Below are 16,728 nucleotides of genomic sequence, written 5' to 3'. Positions count from 1 at the left end.
CTAGAAGAAAGTGTTTGTATCAGTAAAACATATGAAACTTCTAACATACACTTAAAACAACTTAAGGTCAGATAACAAAGATAGAAGCACCAATATCCAAGCTACAAGAATGCCAAAACATTCTAAGAATTTTAGTAACTGCCTCAACTGTGGTAGCAGCCATGAATTTCACCATGAAACCTGCCCAGCTTTTAAATCTAAATGTAATGCATGAGAAAGCAAACCAAAACCAAAACAAAAGTCAAGATTATGAAATAAAGACCATAAAAAATCAAAGTCTGAATATCAACCACAATATTGGAGCAACTCGGCCGAGAAAAGGCAATGCAGCCAAACTGATGCAGTATACAACACCCAAAGGTTACACGAACAACTCAAACGTCTAACATTTGATAGCATGAAAACATTCTCTATCACGGAAAGAGATGACGTTTTTGTTTATGCAAACATAAAATTGCCAAATAAAAGTGGAGTCTATAAGGTTGCGATTGAAAATTGACGCAGAAGTTCAAGGAAACATTACCAGTCTCTTCATTTCATAAAATGATCCCACAGTTATTACATGCTGATGGATTTCCAAACATATATAAAAAAAAAAAAAATCAACATGGTGACTATGTAGAAAAATAAATTCTGGAGCACAAAAGATAACTTATTTTAATGGTACCACTCCCATCTTTGTAGTTCTTCAACTTTTGGAGTTAAACAAAATAGCAGCCTTTACTTTTGGAAGAAGTATGAGAAAGCGCGCTCCAGACAACCATGCATAGCCATTGTTCATCACTGGTAAAAGTGCATTGAGAATGATGGTGACTATGTAAACTTGGATACAAAAGGACACTCATTTTAATGATAGCACTCCCGTCTTCGTAGCACTTCAACTTTTTGAGTTAAAAAAAAAAAAAACATATGATGCTTTACTTTTTGAACGACCCTCGTATCTGTTCTGTTATTTATGTTTCTTATGCATTTTTATACCTATACATTCTGTCAGATATTTATCCTTTAAATATACTTTATACACATAAAAACACACAAAAAAAAAACTTTACCCAATAAAAAACAAGTTCTAAAAAAAAATAAATAAATAAATAAAAAAGCAATAACAAAATATGAAACACAAAATCAGCCATGAAAACATATACCCGTGTAATTTATTTCAAACGGAAATATGTCAAGTTTCATAAAACAATGAAAATATAGCTAACAAGTGCAAAAAACAAAGTTATATTTTATGTTTCAGAATTTTTACAAACGAGAGTTGACAATTTGTATTATTTGGATTATTCAAAGGAATATTTTCGCCTTGGTTGTTATTCTTACAATGGATCGACCAATGCAACCTCCGACCTTCCTCAGATGCATCTTGTTGAACTTGGGAATCTATATGAAATTTTAAACAGAACTTTTCATTTAATCCACTGAGTAGTAGGTTACACTCATCAAATCAGCCATGACCAGGTGGAAGTCTTAAGTAATTAATAAATGTATTCTTAGTATCACAGATACCAAACAAGTGACAGTCTTCTGGAGGTTGAAGGTTCAATCGTCAGTAAGGGCGGTAATAATAACATCCAAGATGAGAACTATAGTCTGAATAATCCAAGTAACATTATACGTACACACCTATTATTTCAATGATCAATGTGTTAAAAGAAAACGCATGGGAAGCTCGCGAATACTGAATTTAAATGCTAGACATTTCTTGGAATTTTGTTTCCATATCATTCTGAAAATCATGTAAAAGTTTTGCATAAGTATGTTTGTAATTTTATACTGATGAGTCATCATTTACCAACAGCCAATGATCACAAGGATTATTGAAATTGTTGGTTGGGTGATGAACAGTACTATGAGAGGATTCGGAATGATGAAGGTGAGGATGAACAGAATCTGATCACTGAAAAGGACAATCTGACAAGTATTTGTTGAGATTTAACTGGAAGATGATCATGTTGTTGTCGGCTGGAAAGCAGATGTCTTGTACTGTGTTCCATAGGTTAGATGTTCTTGGGAAGAAACTCTGTTTATGGAAGGTCCATTTGGTATTAGGTGCACAGAGGAATAAGATAAGTTTCTTGTAGCGGTTGTAGTTAGAAAAGTTCTTGTTGTGAACATTTTAATAGGGACCAAAGATTTGAGCTAAATCGAGCACCTACCATGAACATAATAGAATAGAAAAAGACTAGCAACGTCTCTTCCATGACAAATGGGTTGTAGGGAGGATATCCGCTCTCACTAGATTGTGAAGTCGATTTAGTCATGGAAAGAAAGACTACTGCTGCTTAAGAATTAGAAAGAAAATTATAAGATTTTTTAAGCAAATTGATATATTATATTTCTAAAAGTAATTTTTCTTGGTATTATTGTAAATTAACACTTTCTGCTAAATCACCCCTTTATAAAAATAAGATTGTATTTTTTTTTTTTAGACAATTATATGTAAACACCCTGAAAAATTTGCCAGACAGAAAAAAAAAACAACTATTTTAGAATTTAGAGGTCAGGAACAGTTTTGTATATAAACTAAATATAAAATGACCCTTAATTTAACATTTGAGGACAATTTACAATTTTTATTTTTTATGAGAAATAAATCTGGTGTATATTATTAGCGTACAGGGGGAAGGCTTCTTTTTTTTTTTTTTAGGAGATTGCCACTTGAACTTAATATTAGGAATAAAAACATTTAGTTAACTATTCTAAATAGCTAGAATGGGCTGAAAATAAGGGGTGATACATGTTAACTTTATATACAAAACTGATCTCCCACTCTAAATTCTAATATATATTTTTAATGATGTGGTAGTTTCTTAGAATATCATTTTTTTTTTTTTTTTTTTTTGAAGGGGAGTGATGCAGCTGAGAGTGTTAGTCTACAAATTTATCTTTTTTGTTTGTGTTTAGTCAAAAATCAGCAGTTGTTTAGAAAGCGTAGTGATGTCTAGCTTTATCAAATATTCAACAGGATGAGCATCACTCATCTGGGAATTTGACTGTGAAAGTATGTGTGAGACAAAACAAAGACTTTTCGAACTGTTTATTACAATATTTTACAATAGTTTGTATACATTTGGGAAAAGGAATTTTTACAAGAAATATTTCATAAAACCAATCTATTACATATTATAAACTGCCTGTACCTAACCGATGTTGCCCAGGAGTCTTTACACTTACTTTTGTTTAGTTTCGTTTTTAAAATAACATTTGGAAAGTTATATTTAATTATTGCGGTCTCGTTTGGTCATTAAATTTGCAATTGAACCAATTTTTTATAAAACTAGAACTGATTTTACTAAAGTAATATTTTAATTTATTTAAAAAATAATTGGATGGAAATAACTTTCAAAACTTTCACCCTTAATATGTGAGAATTTTTTATTTGACAATTTAAATGCTTTCAAATTCCTTTCAAAGAGGCATAAATTAATGCAGCCATCCCCCCCCCACCTATTTTACCTATTAACAAAGGATTAAAGTGGATAACAATATTCCCTCAAAGGAAAACAATAGAGACATGGTTTACAGAAAACGGAAATTACCAACATTAAAATCGATTGGTTTATGCAAACACTTTTTTGTTTTTTTTAATAAACTGTGATTTTAGCAAAGGCCATTGTGAAATATCAGTTGCACATTAAATAAGTATCATTGGAACAGATACATTGAGAACATTGTCAAAGCTACTGCGAGGAAGGTGGGCTGTGTTTATCTGCTTCCCCACGAGAGCAAATTAGGCATGGGGCAGTTTTTTAATGTGGAGAGAGGGAGGGGGAAGGGGAATGGGGACCAGCTTCCGAAAGGTGGGAAATGGGGGCTGGATAGTGAGAGTCTCTTGGTATATAGGGTTGCCCCTACATGGACCAGAAATTTATTGCCACAAGGGCAATGGTCTTTGCTTGCAGCATCTGCCGGAACAGATACTAAACTTTGACCTTGGCCCGAAGGCCAATTCCTATGGGAGGGAGGTGAGCTCTCGCTATCATACTAGAAAGTTACTTACGCCTGAAAGTATCCTATACCTCTACAAGGCCACCATTCGCTCATGTATGGAGTATTGTTGTCACATTTGGGCTGATGCAACTGCTACTAGTCTCTCACTCCTGGAAATAAGTTCTGGGCCTAACTAATAAAACCGTAACTTTTAGACGAAATTTGACTTTATTTATCAACATACTTTATTCTAGGCTGATACATCGATTCCAATTACTCTGATAATTTTTTGTGGAACGATTTGGCCTAAAAATACACCTTAGTTTCGGATATCATTTTTGCCATTGTTGTAATTGGCTTGTGACATGGTGCATTGTCTTGGTGAAAGAGCATTTTTTTTCTTCTTCATATATGGTCGTTTTTTGCAATTTCATCTTTAATATGCAACAACAATACTACATAATAATAATAATATTCATTATTGATGGCACTTCCTTTCTCAAGGTAATCAATGAATAAAATACCTTGCCCATCCTCCAAAAAATAAGGAAGCCAAAACCTTGTCTGCTGATGTTTACATTTTTTATAGTTTTGGATGGCTTTCATCTGCTGTTGTTCACTCAATCAATTGATGATTAGACTCCAAAGTGGTTGATCCAGTTTTCATCCATTGTCACATATTGATGCAAAAATTCTCTTTTGTTGTATTGAAACAGTTGCAAACAACAGTCTGAATCGTCGCTGTGTTGTTGTTTTTGATCAACTGTGAACAAACGTGCCACACACTTTGAACACTGCTTTCTCATTGACAAATGTTCGTGCAAAATTGTGAATACACTGCCTTCTGATATCTTCAATTATTTTGTTATCTCATGCAACTCCAATTTACAATCAGTAAAAATGAGTTTGTATTCTTTTTCATATTTTCTAAAATAATTGCTGAATTTAGGTGACTTAAGCATTCAGCATCATTTCTGTCTATACAAAAACATTACAAGTGCCTGCAATAAGTTTTCAAACTTTTTTTGTACAGTCATTTAAAATTGTTGTAGACACTTGAAAATTCAGTATGTTATTGCTATACATGTTATGAGATGACTGACCAATTTTTATGATTTCAGGTTCAAATGAACAGCTACAGCAGGAATTGGAATACACCCTACTAAAACCTGATTGTTATAGCTGGTGTATTTCAAAAATGTAATCTGGACATAAGGACACTTTAGAAGAATGATATGCAATAAAATTCTGTTTTAAACTTGGAAAAAAATGGCAGAGAAATATATGAAATGCTTCAGACTGCTTTTGGACCATCTTACATGAATCAAGCATCATTTTTTTAAGTGGCATAAGAGATTCAAGGAAGGCAGGGAGTCTGTGAGAGACGATGAGAAGTGTGACAGGAGTTAGGAAGTCAGAAGACCAGAGTTGATTGGCCAAATAAAGAATTTCATGGATAAGGACTGTTGTATGTCTGTTAAGACAATAAGTGCACAGTTTGATATCAGTGTGGAAACTGTACATACAATCATTCACGAGAAACTTAAGATGTGGACGAAGAGTAGAGTTCCCAGTGGAAGCATACTGGCTTTCCTAGATATAAGGTCAGACAAAGCAAATCCATCCAGAAACTTATGATGATCCATTTTTAGACAGCACGACCATGACCTACATACACTGGGTTCCCACTGGACAGACAGTCAACAAAGAATATTGTGTTGAGGTTTTAAGGGAGTTCAGGAAGAGATTCTGTCAGAAAATGCCAGCATTCTTCAAATCAGATCTGTAGAATTTCCACCAGGACAATGCACCAATTCACAATTCCATCCTTGACCTATTTGACCAAGATTGGCATCAAGGCAGTTCCTCACCCTCCCTCTAGTCCAGACCTTGCTCCCTGTTTCTTTTCGTTATTCCCTAAGCTCAAGGAAAACCTTAGAGGCTATCATTATAAGTCAATTGAGGAGATGAAAGAGACAGTGATTAGAATCATTGGCACGCTCACACAAGAGGATTTCTATGGGGCCTTTTAGAAGTTGTTGGAATTGTACAACAAGTGCATTGCAGACAGAGGAGATTACTTCAAAAGGAACTATCAATAAAAGTGCCCATATGAAAAAAGTCTGGAAACTTATTGAAAGCACCTTGTAGTTTACAACTTCTTGCATTACTTTATTTCATCCGTCAAGCTCTATCTTTGTCTTCAGTGACTTTAATGCTCACTATTATGACTGACATTCCCACTCTAATCGCACAGATCTTGCTGGCGAAATCTGTCTTGCCTTTTCTGTCTCATGACTTGTCCCAAATTGTCAGCTTCCCTACACGTTTTTCTGATAATGACTGTCATTAACCATCTTTACTTGATCTTTTTATCACTTCTGTTCTGGAAACATGTTTTATTTTCTCTTCTCCATTAGGCTCTTCTGATCATGCTGTTGTTGATGTCTTCAATTGACCGTCCTTTCCATAGGAAGACGTTTAACTACAGAAAAGCTGATTGGGATGGATTTCACAGCTTCCTATGTGACGTTTCATGGGGTCCTATTTTTGGTATGTTTCCAAATGCTGCTGCTAAGGAGGTTACTGACTGGCTTCTTACTGGAATTGACATTTTCATTCCTCATCATCAGTTTCAAGCCAAACTTCATTCTCTTCCCTGGTTTTCATCTGTTTGTGCTTCTGCCATTGCCCATCATAATACTTACTTTAATCATCAAGATGGTTCTGAGGCTTCCAGACAATCCTACAAAAGAACTTGCAATGCTTGCAAGAGAGCAATTTTGGAGGCTAAGTCTAGCTATTCTCAAAGGATTTGTCACCATCTCATCTCAAAATGTTGACTCATGATTTTTGAAGAATCTATAATAGTGTTATTAATCATGGCAAGTCTGCTATTCAGTCTCTTTTTAATGATTTCAAGGTCATTTCATCTTTTATAAGATAAGGTGTATCTATTTGCTTGTCTTTTTGCTACTATCAATATTTCTGGTGTTGTTTTTCCGAATTTCCCTTTGAAAACTGATCAGACTTTTGATTTCTTAATTATAACTCCAAAGATGGTTGCTAGAATTCTTGCTGGTCTTGACCAATCTAAGGCTTCCAGTCTTGATTTGATTCCTGTTGTTGTTATCAAACATTGTGTGCCTGAACTTTCTTCTATACGCTTGAAATTATTTAATCTCTGTTTGTCTTAGTACTGTTTCCCTTGTTGGAAGCAGTCCTCTATTGTCCTTTTCTTTAAAAATGCTGGTGATCAATCTGATCCAACTATTGTCCTGTTAGTCTTTTCTGTTATTAGCAAAGTTTTTGAAAAGTTAGAATAATAAGCTTGTTCATTTTCTGGAAAGTCTGGGCCTCTTTGGTGATCTTCAGTATGGCTTTCGTGGTTTTCTTCTCTATATAAATGACCTTCCAGAGAATATTATTAAAATAATTAACATTTATGCTGCTAATAACACCTTCTATTCTGGTAATGATTCTCGCCCATCTTTTTCGGATCAGTTGAAATGTACAGTTTATGTAGAAGTTAATTTGAGTTCTATAATGGATTGGGCTAAGAAATAGCTTGTTTCATTTAATCCTGTTAAGACTCAGCTATTTTTCTTCAATCGTAGGTGTGTCCATTTTCTTCTTGAGATTCTTATAGATGACTCTGCTCTTGATGAGAAATCGACTCTAAATCTTCTTGTTTTTTCTTTCTAATCAAATCTGTGTTGGAGTTCATCTATTAAATCCATTGTTCTTTCTGCTTCTCATAAAATCACTTCTCTCTATCGCTCTAAACACTTTCTCACATCCAAGATTATTCTCTATCTCTACAAATCTACTATCAGTCCATGTATGAAGTGCTGCTGTCATATTTGGGCTAGTAAATGACTATCCCATTTGAAGGTTCTTGATAAATTGCAGAAACGTATCTGTAACTTGATTGGCTGCATACTTTCTTCTGCACTGCAACTTCTCTCTCACAGACGTACTGTTGCTTGTCTCAGTTTTTTTCTGCGAATACTAATATGACATGTGTTCCTCAGAATTGTCTAACATATTCCCTGTTTCATTGTTCCAGCTTGTTCAACTCATTGGTCTACAGGTCTTCATCAATTTACTGTTTTAACACCTCATTGTAATACAGCTTATTCCAGTAGCTTCTTTCCAAGGATTGCAAGGTTGTGGAATTCTCTTCCTGCTCACTGTTTTCCTTCTACCTACAGCCTTGGTCTTTTCAAGACTAAGGTCAAGAGGCATCTTCTGTTTTTGCAATAATCAGCTTTCATAGGAATGTCACAGGAAAAAGGGCTGTCCCCTTTTCCTGTAAATAAGAAGAACATTAGGTAAGTGGAAAATGAGATTAGGATAAGCCGAGACTCGAACCTTGTAAGCAAGGTATTTAGAATTGGAATGTTAGAATTTCACTATTATTAAATTCCATATAAAATAGTTAGATATTGTTTGTATTGTAAAAAGAATTAATTGTTCATTCTTTTATGAAAACTGAAATTAAAAAAGGTCAGCTAAAAAGAATGAACAATACAAATTAAAAATATATTGTAAAAAATAGGTTAGGTTAAAAAAAAATAGGTTAGTTGAGAATTCTTTGTTTGCAGAAGTGTGTTTTGGAAACGGTGCTTAGCCACGTGAGTTGGTCACGTTTTGGAACCACACATCTGATGTCATAGCAAAAAGGGAATTTCTCTATATAGGAGCTGGTTTTAGTCAGATCAAGACAGTCGAGCAGTCAGCAAAGGCAGTCAGAAAGAGTTGACATGATCAGAAGAGAGTCCCTTTAGAAGCGAAGGGAGAACATTTAATCATGTAGAAACGAATTTGAATTCCTGACATCATCATTATTTCGACCGGTCAAATGAAATAAAGAACATCATCGATATTTGTAACTGCTTGTCTTCGTGTCGTCGTTCAACAATTGAAGGTAATGTGTTAATCATCTCAATATGAACTTTGTATAACCCCCTTCCAAGTAATGTGTTCCCCTCCTCCATGATAAGTAACGATTCATCAGTCTGACGTAAAATAACATTAATACACATTCATTCAATAATGAATTCTCATCTCTCTCATTGTTATAAATGTCTCTCACAATAATCATCAATCCTGTATTACATGTACCCATTATGTCCCCGTCATCTCTTGATATATGATCCCCAATATGAAACCCCCCTGCTATACAACACTTTTAGCTCCTTACATCACATAGCTTCATGCCTCATCTTGAGTGATTTGCATAAAAAAGAACAGTAGTTTATAGTCATAAAGGATCCATATGTGGGCTATATTTAGTACAATTTAATTTTATGCAAAACTCTTCATATACCACTGATTTTTTTTTTTTTTAATTTAAACAATAGCTATTAGATATAAATTAATGGATATTCCCAAAATTTCAGTGTCTTTTAAAAAGATTCTAGTAGGGAATAACAGGGATACAACCATATATTTTAAAATCTTTACTATTATATAAAACCAACTTTGTGTGTGTGTGTGTCTGTGTGAATTTGTTTCCTATGAAGTCAAAAACAGTTAGGCCAATTTTTATGAAATTTCATATGAAGATACTTTATTTGCTCGGCAGTGTTCTTAAATAGGTATTGCATTTGGATGTTTTTGCTAAGTATCGATAATTGAAATAATCCGATGGAAGAAGGAACAGGCAATTTTGACTAAAGTTTAACATCACAAATGCATTTACACAGTTTAACATCACAAATGCATTTAAGCAACATCACATCTGAGAGAGAAGTTGCAGTGCAGAAGAAAATGTGCAGCCAATCAAATTACAGATATGTTTCTGCAATTTATCAAGAACCTTCAAATGGGACACAGATTCACCACACAAGCTGAAAGGCCCAACATATAACATCAGCAGTAGGTTCTTCGATATGACAAGGGCATATTTGAAATGAATGTTTCAGTTTAAAGCACAATCGCACCATAATAGGTTCTTTGATATAACAGGGGTGCATTCGAAATGAATGTTTTTGTTTAGAACACAATTGAAGTATGATACTTGACTTTTGCATTCTAAACTTTAATTCAAGCCGTCATACAAAAGAAATAATTTTATAAAACCAACAGTGGGTTCTCCCGGTGCATCACAATGTGCCCCTAGCTAGAGCAGGCAATCAATCGATTTGATTGAAAAATGAACAATTTCACCGATATTGATGATAATAAAAATATGAGATTGTGAAACATTCGTTGATCATCATTCAATCCTGGGCAACATCGGGTCTCCCTGCTAGTTCAAATATGTAAGATTTGCATTGAATTAGATCCATTATATTTACATCATAAGAAGACATACAAGTGGTGCAAAACTGTTTTATTTGAGGAATTCATTTATCCATTCTGTGATAGGTATTCTTCAAGTTTTTATAAAAGAATTTTACAATAATATGTTTATTTGCAGTTATGAAATGATATAAACGTTTTCATATTCATTATTTAATACAGAACATTAGAATTATATTAAAAGCTAAGTAAAAAAAAAAAGTGAGTAAAATTATTCATATGTGCTAAGAGGTGGGACCATAAGTTTTTGGGTTCTTTGATTTTAGAGTATTTTGCAAAACAATGAAGTTACAAGATTCATAAGTTGTCTATGGTCTCTGCTTTAATGGATTATGCCACCATTCTTTTGTGGCATTATAAAGGATTAACCCAGTGTTCTGCAATACTGTTTAAGTGAATGACAGCATCCCTTTGTGACGTCAACCAGTGTGCATGGAAACTAATGAAGAAAATCTACATCATTTTAGTAATATACTAGCTGGACCTGTGTCCCAGCATTGCCTAAGGAAATTGAGGAAGTCAAGAATTGCACTCTAAAATTAAATGTAACAGAAAGACTCTTTTCAACCAAAATGTTAAGCATTTATTTCCAACACAGGAAATATTTGTAAACTGTGCAAAATAATAAACAGATTAAATAAGAAAACAAAACAAAAACAACAAATAATTAATGAGAGCGTGTTTCTGCAAAGAAAAATGCAAGTCAGTACACCTCGATCGCACTAACATGACAGTTTTTACTTCTATCGTGAAGAGGAAGCAGGCCATTTCATTTCAGTGCTAGTACAACAAATGGTTTGACTTTATAAATACAGGTAGATATGGAGGGGTACATCATTTGTTTTTCTTTAGTGTGTCTATTAAAAACGGCATGTAGTAAAAGAGAAAATGAAAGAAACAAATAAAAGGTGAAGGGGGGCTGCTATTCTGAGTTCTTCTTATCAACGTATTTTTTAATCCTTTTCATGATCAGCAAATACAGGCTGTAGAACAGGAAACGATATCGTTGCATTAAATATCTTATAAAACTGGAGGAAAAAAACAGTTTTGTGGATTGCAGTCATTCATTTGTATGCACTGACAAGACAAAAAGAAATGTCTTTGTATTGTTCAGACTACTGTTCTTATCATGGCTATGTTTAAAAATAATAATAATATACACAACTTGAATTTGTTCAAGTATTGCAAATAAAACAATAAATAAATGACATTTATATATTATGGGGTGGAACGATAAAATTGTGGCCTAGAAAAGACAACATGATTCCATTTCCGTTTTATGAAACCCGGTTTTCTTTTTCTGTTGCAGACCATCTACTAGTTGGCCAGTTGTATACAAATCCACAAGAGCAATAGAAGCCTTCTATCATGTCTGAAAATGACACAATGTTCAACAAGCGAGATCGGAGAAGCACTGTTATATAACTCATGCTCTCTACTAATCCAAGTTATGACAACAGGACCATTGACAGCACTTTCATTTTATGTGTTTGGGGGTGTTCTTAGATAGTTTTTTTTTTTTACTTGAATACCTATGATAATTATCATAAGTCGATATTCGAAATATCTGATTAAAACAGGAATAGAAATATATCACCACATGGATAATACCAGATAGATATAAAATATAAAGCAAGTACAGTTTTGCATCAGGTTTCTTTTTTCTTCCGGCAAATGTAAATTTCTATCAGAAAGACATAAGCTGTAGTTATAAAATTAATCACGGTTAGAATTTTTTTATTACTTGGCCTCATATTACAAATGCTCTTTTTCAGTGGCAGCTTTTTTTTTTAAGAGAACCCCTGCACTATTCATTTTTTTTATATATATACAACTTGACGTTATATTATGTTATTTTTACTTTTCTTTCAAGGCAAAAATCATAAATCTGGCTATATTTGAAATTATTTTTCCTAAATAAACCTTCCGACCAGCAATAAATCATGACATGAACAACACTGGGTAAATACCAATAGTTTAAAATAAAATTATAACACAAAAAAAAAATATCAAACAACTGTACTAATCTGTTTTAGTTTTTTAGGTTTGTCTTTGTTGCTGTTTTTTATTTTTTATTTTTTTTATTTTTTTTTGCAGGGAAAAAAAATGTAATTTTCAGCCAGAAAGATAAAAGCAATGTCAGAAGTGAACGAATTGATTAAATGTCAACTTCTGCATGACATATTTTGACACGCTCGGTTTAACATCTATTTTATATGCTAGTATGTGTTAGATGGTTTGTAAAAAATTCTAAACTAACCTATCTCTGACCAAGTCTTTATTCTTCTTTCTCTCAAATCCATACTCATCACTTCCTCCCATGTTATCCTTCACCTGACTCTGTGAATTGACTGTGCTACTTCAATTGTTCTATATCTACTAATCCGATAACTCTCATTCATTCTTCCAAAGTGCAATCATGGCCATCAAAGTCTCCTGTTCTGCACACATCTCCCTATCCAGATTTAACCTTCCTCCAAGATCAGATTTAAATCTGTCTTTACCATTCACATTATGTAACTAAAACAATGTTCAGAGTTGAAATTTCTTATTTTTATAACAAGATTTACTCTGGGGTTTGGGTAGGTGAGGGTAATATTAATTCTGATGAAAAGTGTGCAAGGTCAAGTTTTGGAATAGGGAATAATGCATTGCTGGAATTTGAATATAATATTGTGAGAATTGAAAAATAATTATAAGTGATTTCTAGGCTAGTTAGGTATGTGGCATAACAAACACTTGGATAGATACGAAAACAAATGGTTAGCAAATAAAAAAAATGTGAGAGTAAGAAGAAATAGCTGATAGAAAAAAGGTATATGATGGTTGCGTAGAACGTGGGAGATAATAGTCAGTGACAAAAGACAAGTTGAGGATTAAACGTGAGAATTGGACGGTGATATCATCGTAACAGGTCAATAGAGGGAATAAAGTAAAATAAAAATAAAGTTGTGAGACAATATGAAGGGAAAGGGGAGAATAAAGAAAAAACTGAAAATTCTATTTTATTCAGATTAAAGAATGGAAGAAGGTAAAAAAATTGGGATGTCATAAAGTCAGCAATATATGAGGAAATATGACTACATTATCCAGCATCCAACCACATATTTTCTTTAGTATTCTTTTTTTTTTATATTACTGAAATTGGCATGATTTGAAGAAATCCAATATTCTGTCTGATCATGTCATTGAAATTGGCAATGATTTCTGCTTCAATGAGTTGTCTGCAAATGTATTTAACATTTCTATATCCAAGTAATCATTGAGGCAAACGATTGGTGAAAAATAGAAAAAGATCACTTAAAATTATGGAGATAAAGAATGGAAAAGAATTAATTATTCAAAAATAGATATGTAGGGAGAGAATTTTTAACTAGTATCAAATTCCTGTTATTTTTATTATCTGAGATAGATGTTATGTCCTAGAAATTCATTAGTTCATATGTTTGTTGTTTTTTTAAAAATTGGTAATCATAGATTCAGTCCATATTTTATTATGAATGGGTTTCATTAGTGTATCTCAAGTGAAATTAAATTTGTGGTTGAAATCTAACATCTGGGAGAAAAACAAGTTTGGATTGCTCATTTCATGGTGCAATAAGAAACCTTAATTAAGAGTATTTCTGACTTAAAATCGAGAGTAAAGAAATACAAATTCGTAGATCCGAGAATAGACAGATTGATAATATTTATCAAAAAAATTAATAAAAAAAAAAGATTTTAAAGAAGAGAGCATTTTCTTGAAAAATAAAGGAAAGATGCTGAATTATTACACGTTTTCTGATCTAAATATTCTAGTTTTACAGCTGGATAGACAACTGCTCTTTATATATAGAATGTCCTTAAAATGTCCTCGAGTGGCCTCAGGGCCTTGATAAGTGGTGATTCCCTTGCAAAAAAAACAAAAAAGATAATAGAAATTCTAATGTTTCGAACTCATGAAAAGATGGTGTTAAAAACATCTGGGTAAACTTTCACATAAATCTAATGCAAGGTGTTAATGATGAAGATGTTGGAAAGCAATAAAAATAGTAATGCCATCATTTATTACAGCGTGATTATACAAGTTTAAATAAATAGTTAAATAATTGTGTGTAGGATGAATTCTTTGGAAATAAAATATTTTTACTATTATCATAATCAATCAGAGCATCATGCTTTGAGATCGTCAAAAGAAAACGTATAAATGTTGGACGACTCTTTGAAAATGAATGAAACAATAAACCATTTCTTTAAAGAAAAAAAATCTTTTCTTTCTTCTATGAATATATTATATAATGGAAAGACGTCCATCTTTATACCAACAAGCATCAGGATATCATCTGTCTTTTTGTTTTATCTTTTTGTTTTTTCATAGAAATAAAATGCTGCAATTGAATCTTACATGTATCAAATGTGATAGTGACTGTGATTTTTTTTTTTTTTAAATACTTGCTCACCAGATTGCTCGATCATTTCATGCAACACTTTTTATCACAAACAGCACAATTTCAATCATTGCATTTTATTTGATACACATACAGTTGTTATATATTGGGCGACTAGACTAAGTTGGATATAAAAGCGTAAGTTAAGAATAACAGGAAATGAAAAGTCAGTGGGAAAGAATTTGCAGGGAAGAGAAAAGGGTATCCCCCACTAAGCTACAAAGTCTATTTTGAACTCTGTCAAGGCAGGATAAGCTGCTTCTAGCAGCTCCTGCCCAGATGTGGCAACAGTACTCCATCATTGGTCATACCTAGTTTTTATATAGATAGAGAATTGTATCAGGAGTGAGATATCTACTAGAGTGGTAGAAGGATCCTACCATTTTTCCAGTGGCCTTGCCAACGGATTTGATGTATGCATTCCATTTCAGATCAGGAATAAAGGTCAAGCACAGAAGCTTGTCAAAACATGCAGCCTCCCTAAGACGAGAACCATTCAATGTTCGAATTAAAGCATAATATCTCTTATGTCCTGAATCAGTGAGAGAGAAATCTTTCTATACCATCACAATCCAGAATGGCCTCTTTGGAGAGCTGGATTTTTTACTACATAAAAAAACATGACCTTGTGTTTAACTTTACCATTTTAGGAAAACAAATAAATAGAGACATTTTAAGGAACTTGTGTTTTTTCTTCAGCAGGGAATGAAGCTGGAAAGATTTAGATGTAATGATATGAGAGTTTACCCATCTTTAATGCTCATCAATTATGATCATCTCACAAACAAACCTATTGAAAATCATAACACAAATAGCAACAGTGAGTTTTGATAAAGAAAATAAAGAGACAAAAGTCAAACTAATGCGTTTTTGGGGGGAAATGCGAAAAGCAAAAAACAAACAGAAAGAGAGAGAGAGCACATATGCAAAAGAGAGTGAAACGTATGTATGAAAGCAAGATAGGGAGAGAGAGAGAAAGGCTGAAATATCTAACAAAAATAGAGATATGCAACATATCAGATGACAATGACCAATCTAACTGTCATCTCACCACAATATTGGTAGATTTTGTGAAGCCCGTTGTTCGTATTAGTCTCGAAAGTTTCCAAGTTGCTGAATGGAATTGCTGGAATGTAAACTAATCTGTATTACAATGTCAAATTGAGGACAAGTTTTTCATCTGCAACTTTATACATTTATAATGAAACACTTGGAAAGGAGATACATTGTCACCGGCTGTATATACACACACATACGTTTCAAATAAAAGTTACATATTGACTACAATGCATCAACTTGTAAAATGTTTCAGAAAATATGTCTACCAATCCATAGAGTCTGATTACAAATGATGCAACTTTCAATTTTGCAATTTTCTATTTATATACAATTAGACGAATTTTGCATCCAAAGACAGGTAAAATTAATTCCACAAACAGAACAGTTTTACATCACTTATGTCTCCTTATGAGGATAAATATCAATACATAAATCTATTACATGATTTTGATTATAGGGCATTTGTAAAATTTAATGCATAAGCTGAAGAAATTCAGGCTATCTTATTTCATTGGATCAAATTCAAAGTAAATCTGGCATATTTAAATTTTCACATTATGACCCCAAATATCCCTTTCAAATACTCTAAAAACTGAAATTTGAGGAATATTTATTAATTGATATCGAATACATAATGTTAGAATTTCATAAAAATTGGTGGTATCTAAATTTTCACAAACAGCTTCTACCCCTTTGTATAAAACTAAATATATACCACATTTGGACTCCTTATGCACAGAAGATATGTTTAAAAATTAATAATGATCAGTTAATAAGTTTCAGAATTCTGTAGGTACAAATATATAAACAGACTTTACTTTATAAAAATGTATTGATGGGGATGAACTTGGAAGAAATTTTTGCGCCCTGGATGTGAACCTACCGAGATACACTCTCTGAGTCATGACAAGCCTGACTGAGGATTCTGCCCAGAGAGACATCCATGGAATAGCCAGGGAGATTTCCTTTCACGGCTTTAAGTTAGTATCCCATTTGAGGG

The 16,728-nt window shown here is 33.1% G+C and overlaps 1 protein-coding gene across 1 annotated transcript in view; it reads right to left on the bottom strand.

Annotated features, from left to right (window-relative positions):
* LOC145297907 (protein MIS12 homolog) overlaps positions 1–16,728 on the bottom strand; it is a 293,967-nt gene that overhangs the window by 85,069 nt on the left and 192,170 nt on the right. The gene's annotated exons all lie outside the window — the stretch shown is intronic.

Source organism: Euprymna scolopes, chromosome 18, assembly GCF_053919585.1.
Source record: "Euprymna scolopes isolate OS-2025 chromosome 18, ASM5391958v1, whole genome shotgun sequence".
Classification (NCBI taxonomy): Eukaryota; Metazoa; Mollusca; class Cephalopoda; order Sepiida; family Sepiolidae; genus Euprymna; species Euprymna scolopes.
This window is presented reverse-complemented; position numbering and strand designations above follow the sequence as displayed.